The sequence below is a fragment of the Coffea eugenioides genome, chromosome 11 (assembly GCF_003713205.1).
Source record: "Coffea eugenioides isolate CCC68of chromosome 11, Ceug_1.0, whole genome shotgun sequence".
Classification (NCBI taxonomy): Eukaryota; Viridiplantae; Streptophyta; class Magnoliopsida; order Gentianales; family Rubiaceae; genus Coffea; species Coffea eugenioides.
This window is the reverse complement of record NC_040045.1, coordinates 29,093,135-29,109,425: the sequence shown is the minus strand read 5'-3', so window position 1 is coordinate 29,109,425 and position 16,291 is coordinate 29,093,135.

Here is a 16,291-nt window from a genome sequence, read left to right as displayed (position 1 = left end):
TTTTGTGACGACCCCACCTCCCCCTAGAGTGTACCTAAGGGTTTGGTGGACTGCTAGTTCAGCTCTCGCCAGAACTCACTCATTTGCTTCAATCAACTCTTAAGATTAACCGTGCAATCCTCCAAAAATTATCATTTAATTCAAACTTATTTACAACCAAATGCCAAATGTATGATACAACACCAAATATCGAAATACATTCTATCTACAAAAATATAAGTACAAGAGGGTTATACATTCTAGTCTACACTTAATTGCCCTGACCTTCACTTTTGTCAGGAAAAAAACAAGAACTTAATGAATGAACTAAAAGTCCAATGAAGTTTCTAAGTCAGCAATCAGGTAGATAAAACATGGAGCTATTACATTTAATAGTTTGAACACTTTGTATAGTAATAAATAGTCATTCAAGAAATAAACATTCAATCATTGGAAGGATACGTACTCATTTGGAGCCATTCATTCATTCAGTTATTCAGTCAATGACTATTTCCCTTATTCCTCCGATATTTGAAAATATTTAATAGTGAAAACTCCTTTAGTATTCATTTCATTCAGTCAATCATTTCATTATTTCTTTCACTGGCCAGTTCTCCACCAAATTTCGTAGTAATACTCGAGTATACCAAAACTTGTCCCAGGGTCACCATCCGCCCGATCGAGTCTGCTTCTGACTCGAGTTGACTGGCAATGAAGGGCAAGGGCCCAGTTCAGCCAAAGGCTTACATTCATGCACAAGTAACATTCAATTATTTGATCATTGAAAATTTTCACGTTCACTTGGGTCAAGTACGATAAAGTATACACTCGCCTATTGAAAATTTAACAATCATTTAAAAGCATTTAACATTCAAACAATTATTCACAACAATCTACATAGTCATTGGAAATACAACATGCAAAGAACACTCACCTTTTAAAGTAGAGCAATACTAAACATTCGACTCCGGGTCACGCTCGTTCCCATTCTTAAACCCCAAAAGTAACCAAGACAAGATGTCATGGTCCGATCATTCAAAACTTAGGTTAATAAGGTGCTCACTTTAGCCTTAGTCATAAGCCATACGCCTATCTAAGTTTGGCCTTTAAAAATACAAAACTCAAAGACAAACTTGAAAGCCAATAGAAGAATGTCCAAGTGCATTCCAAAGCTGTGGTTCAACTAAGTTATTAGTATGAAAAGAAAACACTTGAATTCAAAACGTGCAAGAAACAAAAAGAGGAAAATTATATATATATATATAACTTATGAAGTTTAGCAAGACATACGTAAGATATACGTACCACTATTAGAAGAAAACAACCAACCTCAAGTCTAAAGTTGGACAAACGAAACTAGTGAGTATGATAGAAGAAGCCATTACTTTTCCCCTTACTTTACATATGATTTTTGCCAAAATTCTAGTTCATATGTCACTACCAAGGTGGACTCAAGTATCCCTAAGCAAACTAAGTCCAAAGCATCCAGAAGTCACATCAAATTAAAGTTTAAAACTTAGAAAAGTTTTGATGCGGATACGGGTGTGCAATAATTAACTTCAACCTTGGGTCAAGGATCCTTTGGTCCACATTGGCGGTCCAATGACAAGATCAAGATCCAAGAGGGTGAAGGAAGCTTTACGAGCCTTGATCATTCACCATACAAGCAAGGAACAAGTTAGGTTTGAAGATTTGATGGACCATGAAGTTACTTTGTTCACTTGTACGTTTGAAGTGAAGGAATGATCTCATACTTGTTAGCTTAGTTGGTAGTTGTTTTAAGACTGTCTAGTTTAGTAGTTGTTAGGCGTTGAGTATTTTATTACTTATTGGGCCTTATCGGAAAGCCTTAAAGAGTTAGCTCTTTAAGCTCTTTTATGCGGACCGAATCTCTTCCAGGTTTATGTGGGCCGGATTTTGCCCTAGTTTTAGCCTATAAAAAGGCACCTCTTGTAAGAGTAAAAGTAGAGATTATTACAACCAGAAATCGTGAGGAATTTTCCTTCAAGTTCTTAATCGAACTTACTCCTGAATTCTTGAGTTCATGGCTTAGGATTCAAATCAGACTTTATCGATTAGCTTGTTCCCTAATCGTGGTGTCGCTTCATCCATCCTTATTTGCTTAAGGTTGCTGATTACCTTTGTGTGTCAGAGGTCTTGAGTTCATGAGAACAATCGAGTTCAATTTCTGTTGGGAGAAAAGATCCAACTCTGATAATTACAAGGTTGGGAGGTTCTAGGAGGGTCTTCCCCTAGGGTTGCCTATATCAGTTGGTAATCAGAGCATCAGGTTAATTCTCTTTTAATTGAAGTTGTTCATATCTTGTTAGTTGTCTTTTTGTCAAAAAAAAAAAACTGTAGCGATTACTGTTCATCGTTACTATTCCGAAATACTGTTCATCATACTGTAGCGTACTGTTCACGTTACTGTTCATCCGAGTCAAAAAAAAAACTGTTTGGGTGTTGTCTTTTTGTGTTTTCTGTCCAAGTTCTTGGGTTTGTTATATTTGTGTTTGGGTTGTTAGGGTTTAAAGACAAAAAAAGAAAAAAAAAAGAGTCACGTATCTTATCTTGTTTTAGTATTCAAGTTGCTAGAGTATTGCTGGAATTTTCTTTTGAGTATTGCTGAAATTCTGTTTTGCCTATTTCTTGAGAATTGGTTGTTGTTCTTGCAAACCCTAAATACCACAACGCAATTTGGGGAAGTTCTTGAGCTTCTTGAACAAATTCTTGAAGTTCTTGGACCACCAAGTCTTATTTTGAAAATTCTTGAACAATAAACCAAGAACTAGGGATTTCTTGGAATTGGCATAACCTTTCATCCGTTTTCTTGAACTTGTTGGTGTGATCTGAATTTGTGTTCCTTGAAGAGCCGGAAAAAAAAAGAAAAAAAAAAGGAAGAAGAGAAGGAATTGGCTCTCATACAAAGGAAATCAAGTTTCCAAAAAAATCGTGAGTTTCCAATTCTTGGTGGGTTCCCAAATCTTGGTTAATCTCCAAATCTTGGTTGATTTCCCAAAACTTGAGTTTCCTAATCTTGATTGGTTTCCAACTCTTGAGTTCCAATCTTGATTGAATTCCAAAGACCCCAAACGACCTCACCAGCCCCAAACACACCAGATTCTGTTTTCAAAACCAAACCAAACACCTTAGCCCCAAACCGCCTCGGGAGTTCTTGAGTTTCTAAAATCGGTTGAGCTAGTTTTGCAATCCGATTTGACTGAAATTTGAGGACTGATTCATAGATTGTTTGAGCACTCCAGAAACACCATTTACCTTCCAACGTACTGACCAGAAACTCAGCAAAACAACAGCTCAAAAAAAAAATTAAAAAGTTCCAGCTTCGGGTAGAGTTTTCTAAGATTTGTAAAATTCTGCTTTGTGTCTTGTTACTTGCTTATAGGGTAATTAATTCTGGAATTTTTGAGAGTTGAGTTGTTTTAAGAACTTCGAGAAGGAAAATTGAGAGTGAGTGTGTTTTCTTGAGTGATACACGAGTGTTTTGCAAGGTAGACTAGGATACATTTATTTTGCAGGTTTGACAATATGTCTCAAGAGGGGAACATGGCCGAGCCGTCTGAGACCGACGTGTCACTCAAATTGGTGCTCCAAACTCTCCAACAACTATCCGACAGGGTGGCTGCCATTGCGATGCGAGGTACCGGAGATACACACAATAGGGTTTCGAGTGTTCAGAGTGCTGATCATGATGCGGATGATGAGGGATATCATTCTAACATCTCCTTTCGATCAAGAAAAAGCCAGAGGGAAGCGAGGGAAGGTCGAGACCGACCTAGGAGAACCGATGACAATCTTGGTTCCATCAAGACCAAGATGCCTACCTTTCATGGGAAAAATGATCCTGAATCTTACTTGGATTGGGTTAGACGAGTTGAGCAAGTGTTTGAAGTCCACAACTACTCTGAAGAGAAAAAGGTGAAACTTGCAGCTATTGAATTTCAAGATTATGCATTTATTTGGTGGGAGCAAGTATGTGCCACAAGGAGGAGAAATAGGGAACAATCGATTGACACTTGGACTGAAATGAAGCAAGTGATGAGAAAACGATTTGTACCCTCCCATTATACTACGGACTTGTACGATCGGCTCCAACGAGAGAACGAATCTCTCAAGAGGAGAGGTTCCATGCAATCTACCTCTTTAAAGCCGGTTTATACAAGAGATGACAAGAAGGTTCATTCAACATTTTCTAGGACTAAACCTAGAGTTGAACCACCTCATGCGGAGTCATTTTGGGAGACATATCAACGTCTTCTACACCAAAAACAAATGGAGTCAAATGGATGCTATCAAAGTGAGTATTCTAAGAAGGAGGTAGCTGACCCTATTCCCAACAAAGGAGTACCTCATCCTATTGAACCATTTGTTGAGGAGGTTGATAATGAGAAAACAATTGAGAGCGTTAAGCTAGATAAAGAGATGGAAAAATCTGATGAGATGAGTGGTAAAAAGGAAGAAAAGAGAGAAAGTGAGACGATTTTGAGCAAAAATGTGAGGGCTTATTGTTTTTCTAACGAACTTACCTTTGCTTTATTTAGTGTTTCTTCATTTGTGCAGGTTAAGCAAAGTCAAGTGAAGTTAGTCATGCCATGCTCCATTCCAAAGTCACTTGTACAATTCACTAGTTTCCATGGAGTTTGTCTTTTAGGAATTGAATCTATCTGGAATCATCTCATGGAACAATTTCAATTCAAATCTGTCCATACCAAAGGGGAATCACGTCAAATCCACCATGAAGGGAGAATTCCGAAATTTGACTCTCATTTGCTACCTATGGGTCATTCATCATCTTTACCTTCTTTTGAGTATAATCTCCATCCTAACACTTGTATTTCTTATCCAGATTTTGAAGAAAAGTGTAAAAGGCTAGCAATGCCTTCTCAAGTTGAATCAATTGGTGGAAGGAATAATGAAGTGGCAAAGGGAGTATTCACATTTAAAACTTGTTCTATACCTTCTTACCATTTAGTTGATGATGTACCATTACTTCTTTACCCAATTTCTAATTTGTTTCAAGTTGAAGGTTATTTTGTTTTTGTAGGTTGTAAAGCTGTCCAAAATTTTTCAGTTTTGATTAAAGACTTACAACCTGATTTCGTGCTTATTCCAACTAAAGGTGGTGATCTTTCATGCTTAGTCACACAACTAAAAGCTGGTGGCCAAGTGCTCAATTTGTCAACTTCAACTTGTGCTAGTTCGAGTAACCCTCATGAAGTGGAATTCAATTGTTTGCTACCTTATATGTTGGAAGAAGAGAAATTGCGTGTCACGCAAGATCCCAAAGCCGTCCTCCACGAGTTGTTTAGTGCTTCATCCATGCAACAACATGCTCACAATTTATCCATGCAAGATGATTCAAATCAATGTCAACTAATGCTGGATTTTACACCTTTGCACAATCAAGGTGTCAATGTGAAGATCCATGACCAAAGACTAATTAGAGAGTTTTTCATTGCCACTTGGGATTTTCACATGCCTTACACAAGCTCTTTCCTACCTTGGCGCATGTTCTTGTTTGAGAGCTTCCCGAAGCTGACCAAACGACATGCAACATGGCTTGTAGTCATTCGTCTACTTCCAACATTGCTGTCCTTTAAGCGCAGCATCGATTTGTGGACAACTCACTTTCAAGAGGAGACTTTGAAGATTCGAGGACGAATCTTTTCGAGGAAAGAGGGAATGATGCGGATACGGGTGTGCAATAATTAACTTCAACCTTGGGTCAAGGATCCTTTGGTCCACATTGGCGGTCCAATGACAAGATCAAGATCCAAGAGGGTGAAGGAAGCTTTACGAGCCTTGATCATTCACCATACAAGCAAGGAACAAGTTAGGTTTGAAGATTTGATGGACCATGAAGTTACTTTGTTCACTTGTACGTTTGAAGTGAAGGAATGATCTCATACTTGTTAGCTTAGTTGGTAGTTGTTTTAAGACTGTCTAGTTTAGTAGTTGTTAGGCGTTGAGTATTTTATTACTTATTGGGCCTTATCGGAAAGCCTTAAAGAGCTAGCTCTTTAAGCTCTTTTATGCGGACCGAATCTCTTCCAGGTTTATGTGGACCGGATTTTGCCCTAGTTTTAGCCTATAAAAAGGCACCTCTTGTAAGAGTAAAAGTAGAGATTATTACAACCAGAAATCGTGAGGAATTTTCTTTCAAGTTCTTAATCGAACTTACTCCTGAATTCTTGAGTTCATGGCTTAGGATTCAAATCAGACTTTATCGATTAGCTTGTTCCCTAATCGTGGTGTCGCTTCATCCATCCTTATTTGCTTAAGGTTGCTGATTACCTTTGTGTGTCAGAGGTCTTGAGTTCATAAGAACAATCGAGTTCAATTTCTGTTGGGAGAAAAGATCCAACTCTGATAATTACAAGGTTGGGAGGTTCTAGGATGGTCTTCCCCTAGGGTTGCCTATATCAAGTTTTCTCAAAGTTTTACAAATTTCACTCAATTCATTTAACAAAATTCTCAATTTTGGCGACATTTTTTGAAAAAATATAATTTGAGTTCTGTAGGTCAAAAAATCACAAGACTTACACCATTAGAAAATAGACTCGAAGCACTAATAGATTTTCGAAGTCATCTTCATGAAATTCAATTCATAGGTTAGTCAAATTTTCAGTTCAAACTCACTACTGTCTCATGAGCAAAGACAGAACAGTCATGGTTTTTCAAGAAACTTTGTAGATTTGCTGGTATTTATAGGAGTTGAACCAACCCCTGATTTTACATCATTGAAAGTCCTATGAGTCTAGTTTCCAAGCAAAAAATGGAACTCAATTCCGACTTTCCTATACGAAGTTATAGTCAATTTTCCAAATCTGCGCAGGACCTCCTATGAAATTTTTCCAGCAAGCTATTAGTTTGAAAAACTAGTTCCTTTCTTAAATCTCTTTGTTTTGACTCAAAACTAACACACATGTAAAGAAATAACTTATAACAAGTGTTTTAAGTAAAATCATATGTAAGAGGAAGACAAAATACCCTAAATTCACACTTAACCTTCACTTAATCAACAAGGAGAAAAATCCAGCATATGTCCCCAAACTTCTTCAAGTTAATCATCCAATTCAAGTCTTAATTTTATAGTGAATAAACCTCAATCAAGGCCAAAAGTGATAAGATGCAAGAGTTTCTTATTCTAAGCCATAAAACCAACTAAAGTAGGTATGTATCAAGTATATCTTCAACATATATCCAAGCTGGAAATTTCATCTCAAAGCTGGAAATTAACTATTAAAGCTGGAAAATCATACATAGAAGCTAGAAAATCTCATTCCAAAGCTTATAAAGTCTTCCAACCTTATATCAAAGTTAAACCATTCATATCAAGGCAGTCCCATACATTTCAGAACTGAAAATTACATGCTAATAAGCAAAAGCATGAAATCTTCCATAAAATCCACCACAATGAAGCCATGTGTTGCTTAAATGGCAAAATAAAAAAGAAAAAGAGAGGTTCTAGTATAATACCTTAAAACCTCCAAAATATGTTGCAAGATAAGAACTTTCTTCCTCCCAAAAGCTCCACTAAGTTCACCTCCAAACTTTCCCCAAGATTGATCGCAGTGGATTAAAGTTTCACGTTGATTTTCACAAGAATCAAGCAAGAAATCTAGGTAGAAGTTGAAGACTTTCCTCTCCCCTTTTTGCTCTCAAAATTTCGGTCAAGATGATAAAAATATGGAGGAAAGTTTGGTTAAAATGCAAGATAAGGACTAGAGAAAAGTCTCGGTCAATGGAAGCTTCAAGCGTTAACACTTGACGGCTTAGGGTTTCATATCTATCCCTTTGTCTCTCTCGTGTCTCTTATAGCTAATCTATCTTGTGTTCCTCTAATACACTCTTAATATTTTTAATCACATAATTCCTCTAGCACCACACCCATTCTCGTCCACCAAATTATGCACACATCTCACTAGTCGGTCAAACTATCTTAATACTCTACAAAACTTAACATACGCTAAAATATAAAAAGAAAAATGATAAAAATCTTAACTTAACCTTTCAAATCACTATCAAATTAAAGCAAGCAAATAAACAAGTAAAGTAATATTAAAAGAAAATATAAATTAATTATTCAAAAATAGGAGAAAATTTAAAATAATTTTCGGGTTCTCACACTCTCTCCCTCTTAAGAAAATTTCATTCTCGAAATTTTTACCTTCCATTGCTGTAGACGACTCTGGAGCTTGTTGCTTGTCTATGGCATATACCTGCGCTGGCACTCTTGGTCTATTCTCTCTTTCATTAGCTTGTCTAGAGGTAGTTTTATCCCCTTGTTGAGCATTATTTTTCCGTTGCTGCTTTTTGGGGCAATTGCTAATTTGATGGTCGGTACTCCCACAAACCAAGCACTTCTGCCCCTTCCTCCAACAGTCATCTTCAGTGTGATTTGTCTTCTCACAGTATCCGCAGGTCAAGCGAGAAGCCACCTTTTGGCTTTCTCGAGAAATTTTCTCTTGTTGCCCTTTTCCCACTTGACTTCTTCTTATAGAACTTTCTTCTAATGTTCCAAGGGTCCATGGTGGGTAGGGTGAATAGTTCACTTTTTGCACATTGGGAGGAATTACCCTTTCTCTAGATTTGTCATGTATACTACTAGGTGCACTTCTCTTGCGTGTGTGGAAAGTTTTTACATGTGCCTTTGTATTCTCAATCCTTTGGACTTTCTCAAGAGCTTCCGTAAAAGTATTAATTTGAACCGTCGCTAAAGTTTTTTGGATCTCCGATTCAATCCTTATATAAACCGTCTCACTCTCTTTCGCTCCGTAACCACCAATTTAGGACAAATTTAGACAGTTTAGTGAATTGCGTTTCATATTCGACCACACTCAGGGTTCCCTGATGTAACTTAATACAATCATCCTCTCTCTTCTCTTGAACCAAAGGTGTGAGGTATTTTTCGTTAAATTTTCTTATAAAGTTTACCCAAATCCATGCAGTCTGTTCTCTCTCCCATTTTGCCCTAATAACATTCCACCATGCCCGAGCCGGTCTTTCGAATTGAAATATAGAAAAGTTCACCTGTCTTTCCTTCATGTAGTTCAAAGCTGCAAATATATTAACCATCGTTTCCAACCAATGCTCAACTGTCTACGGATCAGGTACTCCAAGGAATTTTGATGGAGAAAATTTTTGAAAATGCTCTAGAGTCCTATTCTCTCCTATCTCAGGGTTTCTAGGTTGATTCACTGGAGTTTGGCCTTGTTGCTATACCAATCGCGCTAAGATATTGGTCATTTGTTGTATCGCAATCGCTACTTGGTCTCCTGCTTCAGTCGCTGCTCAATCGCTGCTTCTCTTTCATTTCTTGGTTCCTACGATTGCCTAGTCCCACAACCACGACTAGCCTCACATCCACGACTACGTCTTTCTCCATATCTTTCTCTCTCTCTCTCTCTCTCTCTCTCTCTTTTTTTTTGTCAAAATAAACTATATAGTACATAAACAAAATAAATTGGCTAAAGCAGCAAAAATAAAGACATTTTCAAGTCACAAACCAAAGATAAGAAAACAAGTTTAACATATTTATAGCACACTAAGTTCATGCATCAAGGGTCAAAGATACTGCACATATCAAGTTGATCAAAACCAAATGCATAAGACGAAAAAAGTACTATACATATTAGCATTATCATGTCACAAGAAAAATACATTCAGTGGCAATACAGTGGCAAGACAAGAAAAACGACATGTTGTTCTCGAAATTCTAATATATGTTCACAAAAACTCAAGTCTGCAATTTCCAATTTACTCATGGTCATTGTCAAAGCCATACACAAAAGATACTACGACTACTTACCCCCATAGTATCCTTTCTATTCTCAATCAGAACGATCATCCTATGTTCACCAAAAGAATATATATAAGATTAGAATCCAAACCCTTTTCTCTAAAACTTCCATACCTAATCCTAATTTCTCAATCTGGGCAAGATAGGAATCAAAGCCAAATCCCTACTTTTACATCGAGTGGTAGGTATCAAGGAAGGATAGGCAAAGGTAGTCAATCAAGAACCAAACTAAAAGGAGATAGGTCTGCAGTACTAGCTTCTCCAACATGTAAGACAATCCAACCACTAGCCATAGAAACCCTAACCAACAGTTACTAGATTAGTCCATTACAACACTTATCGATCTATTTTCCTTGATCAGTTTAATTCCTAGGTCACTTATTAAAATCTTTCGTGCATTGACCGTTTCCATTCACATTTACCAAAAAGGCAGTTATAATGTCGACTCTCATCTAAATGCCCTCAACTCTTGAGTACTCAGGTATAAGAATTCAAAATAAGATAATTTATAACTTGAGCCGGCCAGTCCCAAGAGTAAATCATCTGTATTAGATATTTCTACCTGACGTACATATCTATCTTCTCCAAGTATTATGATAAAGATTTTATGCCTATAACATTCAGGATTCACAACTTATACTCAAGAAGAGTACTTAGTCCTTTATACTCATTCACGTAATAGAGACCATAACACCACTTGACCCAACCTTACCCCGTGTAGAGACCATGCGAGATGATTTTGATACTACTTGTGACGACCCCATCTCCTCCTAGGGCGTACCCAAGGGTTTGGCAGACTGCCAGCCCAACTCTTGTTAGGACTCACTCATTTGCTTCAATCAACTTTCAAGATTAACCGTGCAATCCCCCAAAAATTAACATTTAAATTCTGCAATTCAACCAAAATTCAAACTTATTTACAACCAAAAGCCAAATGTATGATACAATATCAAATATCGAAATGCCTTCTATCTACCAAAAGTATAAGTATAAGAGGGTTATACACTCTAATCCACACTTAATTGCCCCGACCTTCATCCCTGTAAGAAAAATAAAAACTAAAGAAATGAGTTAAAAGACCAGTGAGGTTCCTAAGTCAGCAATCAGATAGATAAAACAAGGAAGTATTACATTTAATAGTTTGAACACTTTGCATAGTAATAAACAGTCATTCAAGAAATAAACATTCAATCATTGGAAGGATACGTGCTTACTTGGAGCCATTCATTCATTCAGTTATTCAGTCAATGACTATTTCCCTTATTCCTCTGACATTTGAAAACATTTAACAGTGAAAACTCCTTCAGTGTTCATTTCATTTAGTCAGTCATTTCATTATGTCATTCACTGGCCAGTTCTCCACCAAATTTTGTGATAATACTCGAGTATACCAAAATACTGTCCTAGGGTCACCAGCTGCCCGATCGAATCCGCTTCTGGCTCAAGTCGGCTGGCAACGAAAGGTAAGGACCCAATTTAGCCAAATGTTTACATTCATGCACAAGTAACATTCAATCATTTGATTATTGAAAATTTTCATATTCACTTAGGTCAAGTGTGATAAAGTACACACTCACCTTTTGAAAATCTATTTAACAATCATTTAAAAGCGTATAACATTCAAGCAAACATTTACAGAAAATCACATAGTCATTGGAAGCACAACATGCAAAGAATACTCACCTTTTAAAGTAAAGCAATGCTAAACATTTGACTTCTATCGTGCTCGTTCTCACTGTTAAACCCTAAAAGTAACCAAGACAAGATATCATGGTCCGATCATTCAAAACTTAGGTTAATAAGGTGCTCAATTTAGCTTTAATCATGAGCTATACCCCTATCTAAGTTCGGTCTCTCAAAATACAAAAATCAAAGACAAACTTGGAAGCCAATCGAAGAATGTCCAAGTGCATTTTAGGGCTATAGTTCAAGTAAGTTATTAGTATGAAAAGAAAACACTTGGATTCAAAAAGTGCAAGAAATAGAAAGAGAAAAATTGTATATATATATATATATATAACTCCTGAAGTTTAGCAAGACATACCTAAGATATACGCACCATTATTAGAAGAAAACAACCAACCTCAAGTCTAAAGTTGGACAAACAAAACTAGTGAGCATGATAGAAGAAACCATTACTTTTCCTTTTGCTTTACATATGATTTTTGCCAAAATTCCAACTCATATGTTACTACCAAGGTGCACTCAAGTATCTCTAAGCAAACTAAGTCCAAAGCATCCAAAAGTCACATCAAATTAAAGTTTAAAACCAAGAAAAGTTTTCTCAAAGTTTTCCAAGTTTCACTTAATTCATTTGACAAAATTCTCAGCTTTGGCGACATTTTTTGAAAAAGTATAACTTGAGTTCCGTAAGTCGAAAAATCACAAGACCTACACCATTAGAAAATAAACTCGAAGCATTAATAGACTTTCGAGACATCTTCATGAAATTCAACTCATAGGTTAGTCAAATTTTCAGTTTAAACTCACTGCTATCTCATTAGCAAAGACAGAACAGTCATGGTTTTTCAAGAAACTTTGCAGATTTGCTGGTATTTATAGGAGCTAAACCAACCCCTGATTTTAACAATGTTGAAAGTTCTATGAGTCTAGTTTCAAACGCAACAAATAAAACTCAATTCTGACTTTTCTATACGAAGTTATGGTCAATTTCCCGAAGCTGCGCAGGCCCTCCTACAAAATTTTTCCAGCAAGCTATTAGTTTAAAAAACTAGGTTTTTCCTTTCTTAAATCCCTTTGTTTGGCTCAAAACTAATACACATGCAAAGAAATAGCTTATAACAAGTGTTTTGAATAAAATCATATGCAAGAGGAAGACAAAATACCCTAAATTCACACCTTAACCTTCACTTAACCAACAAGGAGAAAAATCCAGCATATGTCCCCAAACTTCTTCAAGTTAATCATCCGATTCAAGTCTTAGTTTCATAGTGAATAAACCTCAATCGAGGCCACAAGTGATAAGATGCAAGAGGTTCTTATTCTAAGCTATAAAACCAACTAAAGTAGGAATGTACCAAGCATATCTTCTACATATATCCAAGCTGGGAATTTCCTCTCAAAACTGGAAATTAACTATTAAAGCTGGAAAATCATACATAGAAGTTAGAAAACCTCATTCCAAAACTTATAAAGTCATCCAACTTCATATCAAAGCTAAACCATACATATCAAGGCAGTCCCATACATTTCAAAGTTGAAAATTACAAGCTAATAAGCAAAACCATGAAATCTTACATAAAATCCATTACAATGAAGCCATGTGTTGCTTAAATGGCAAAATAAGAAAGAAAAAGAGAGGTTTCTAGTATAATTTCTCAAAACCCCCAAAATAAGTTGCAAGACAAGAACTTTTTTCCTCCCAAAAGCTCCTCCAAACTTACCTCCAAGCTTTCCCCAAGATTGATCGAAGTGGATTCGAACTTCACGTTGATTTTCACAATAATCAAGCAGAAATCAAGATAGAAGTTGAAGGCTTTCCTCTCCCCTTTTTGCTCTCAAAATTTCGGCCAAGATAATGAAAAGATGGAGGAAAGTTTGGTTAAAATGCAAGATAAGGACTAGAGAAAAGCCTTGGTTAATAGAAGCTTCAGGCGTTGACACTTGGCGGCTTAGGGTTTCATGTCTATCCCTTTGTCTCTCTCGTGTCTCTTATAGCTAATCTATCTTGTGTTCCTCTAATACACTCTTAATATTTTTAATCACATAATTCCTCTAGCACCACACCTATTCTCGTTCACCAAATTATGCACACATCTCACTAGTCGGTCAAACTATCTTAATACTCTACAAAACTTAACATACGCTAAAATATAAAAAAAAATGATAAAATCTTTACTTAATCTTTAAAATCACTATCAAATTAAGGCAAGTAAATAAGCAAGTAAAGTAAAATTAAAAGGAAATATAAATTAATTTTTTAAAAATAGGAAATAATTTAAAATAATTTTCGAATCCTCACAAGTTTCCTAATTGGTTTTAGTTACTTGAAATAGTAGTCAAGAAAGTTCTTATTTTGTTTAGGATTAGAAGTTATTTCATATTCTGTGTAAGTCTAGGAATTAGAATTTGTTTCCTATTATTATTTGGGTCTTTGGCCAAATAATGTTATCTATAAATAGGTGGGTTGACATACTACAAGAGACACACAAGGGCACACAAGAAGTGACTATAGCCTTATATATGGGTGATGAGAGAGGGTTCTTGAGAAACGAGAGATAATATACAAGGGTTGAGATTGGTTCAAGTTGTACTCTCGTATAGAGTCTTTCTCTCATAATAAAGAACGGATTTCTCTCCATGGACGTAGGCTCAATGGTGAAGCCGAACAACGTTAAATATTGTGTGCCGTTTATCTTTCATGCTTGTGGTTTGTTCCTCATTAAATAGTTGTATACTTGATATCTCAATAGTTGTTTATTTCGTATTTCGATCCTAACAAGTAACCCATTCGATAGGGGAGAAACATTTCGAGAGAGTCCACGAAAGAGCCCAACATGTAAGTTAGGAACTCAACTCTGATCCAAAAACTTAAGCCATTAGGTTTCAGGCCCTTACTTACATATTAACCGCTCTTTCTCTATTTTTCGGACCAATGTGGGATATAACCCTTTATTCATGAATCTAACAAATCTTTCCCTTCATGAGTAACCCCCACATTAAATCCAAATTTACAAGCCCTTCTTTGAACCCACTTTAATACTCAACGCAAGCCCACCTTATCACCTAAAGTTACCTATTCTCCCAAACATGGACCCACTTTTCTTCAACATTCAAACTGCATTTTGGACCCTTGCCTACCTTTCGGCTCCTTGGTCTAACACCAACTGGACCTCCTGCCAAAGTCATAGCGCACCTAATCCAACATCAGTCAAACTCCTTGGCACTTTGGTCTACCAACAAGAAAAGAATTTTCACCGGTCCAACTTCGAGAAGGATCCACTTGCCCATGAGTAACCCAATCTTGCAACCTAAAACTCTAATACCAATTTGATAAGGGAGAAACACTTCGAGAGAGTCTATCAAAAAGTCTAATATGTGGGTTAGGAACCCAACTCTGACCTAAAAACTCAAATTATTAGGTCTCGAACCCTTACTTACATGTTAATCGCTCTTTTTCTATCTCTCAAACTAATGTGGGATATAACCCTTTACTCATGAATCTAACAGTAATATGAAAGTTAATCAGTACTATGATTTCAATCAAATATTGAACACGGAAGAAATGGACGAATACATTTCCCGAACTTGTTTATAGATAAATTTTCACCTAGATTTGCACCCCCTCCACAAGTGCTGCATAGTTACTCATAGGTTTTACATCATACGAGACTAGTACTTTAAAATTAATGACTTGCTAATTAGGGCAACAAAAAAGATACAGATGGTATGAAATCAATGACTTACAGCAGTATTTAAGGATGTCAATGAGGCCGAGTACTCATGGGTGTCCACCCCACGGGGGGAGTAATGAGGTGAGATAGGGGGAATTTTTCTCCCTCCATTTTAAATGGGGCGAGGGTTAGGGGATGATACCTCCGTCCCATCTCCCGCCCCGTCTTCAATTTATTAATATAAATAAATGTCATATATTATATAATCTAATAATAATAAACTTAGAATATTTGACAAATAAGCATAGCCTTTATTCCATTTCTATCCAAATTCTTAATTGATATTTGGCACAAGCATATTATGCGTTCAATGAGTATTTCCAGATGTTATCTATACAATCCAATTGAGTTTCTTAATTTTCTTGGTGTTTTATTTCAACACTTTTCTTTTTCATTTTTCATTTTTCACTTTTTTCAGCTCATTTTTTATTTTATTCTTTGAATTTAGTTTTGATCTATTGAATAAAAAATTCTAGAAAAAAATCAAATTATCAACCATAGGCACCTGCAAGGGAAACGGGACAGGGCGGGGGCAATGGGAGTGGGAGAAATGAAAGCGGGGGACGAGGTGGGGGCTGGAGAAGTTTTTTGGCAATTGGGTGGGGGACGGGGGAGGGATCTCCCATGCCAAACCCACCCCGTTACCATCCCTAGCAGTATTGACTTATTTGTTACATTGTATTAAATGAAACTGATCAAAAGTGCGTATTTAAACTACAGTCATTCTCATTTAACTATCTATCCCCTTCTTTCTACATCTATTTTCCTTTCAAACTTATTTATTTATTATCAACCAAATGTATATTGTCGCCACTAATAAAATCACCACACACACCAAACCACCAATACTTACATATTTTGAAATCTATTCCCAATTCTCGATTTTTCATTAATATAAAATAGTTGCATTGCGCCCATTTTTGTTTCCAATTTTTGATAAGCATAAGCAAATTGAAATGGTCAAATGACAAATCGAGTGCTAATTTCATTATCAAACTAGATGGAGATGCATGACGGGTTTTTACTTTAAGTGCAAGTTTAATTCCGAATTTACACCCGTTGGACTGCAAGTATACAG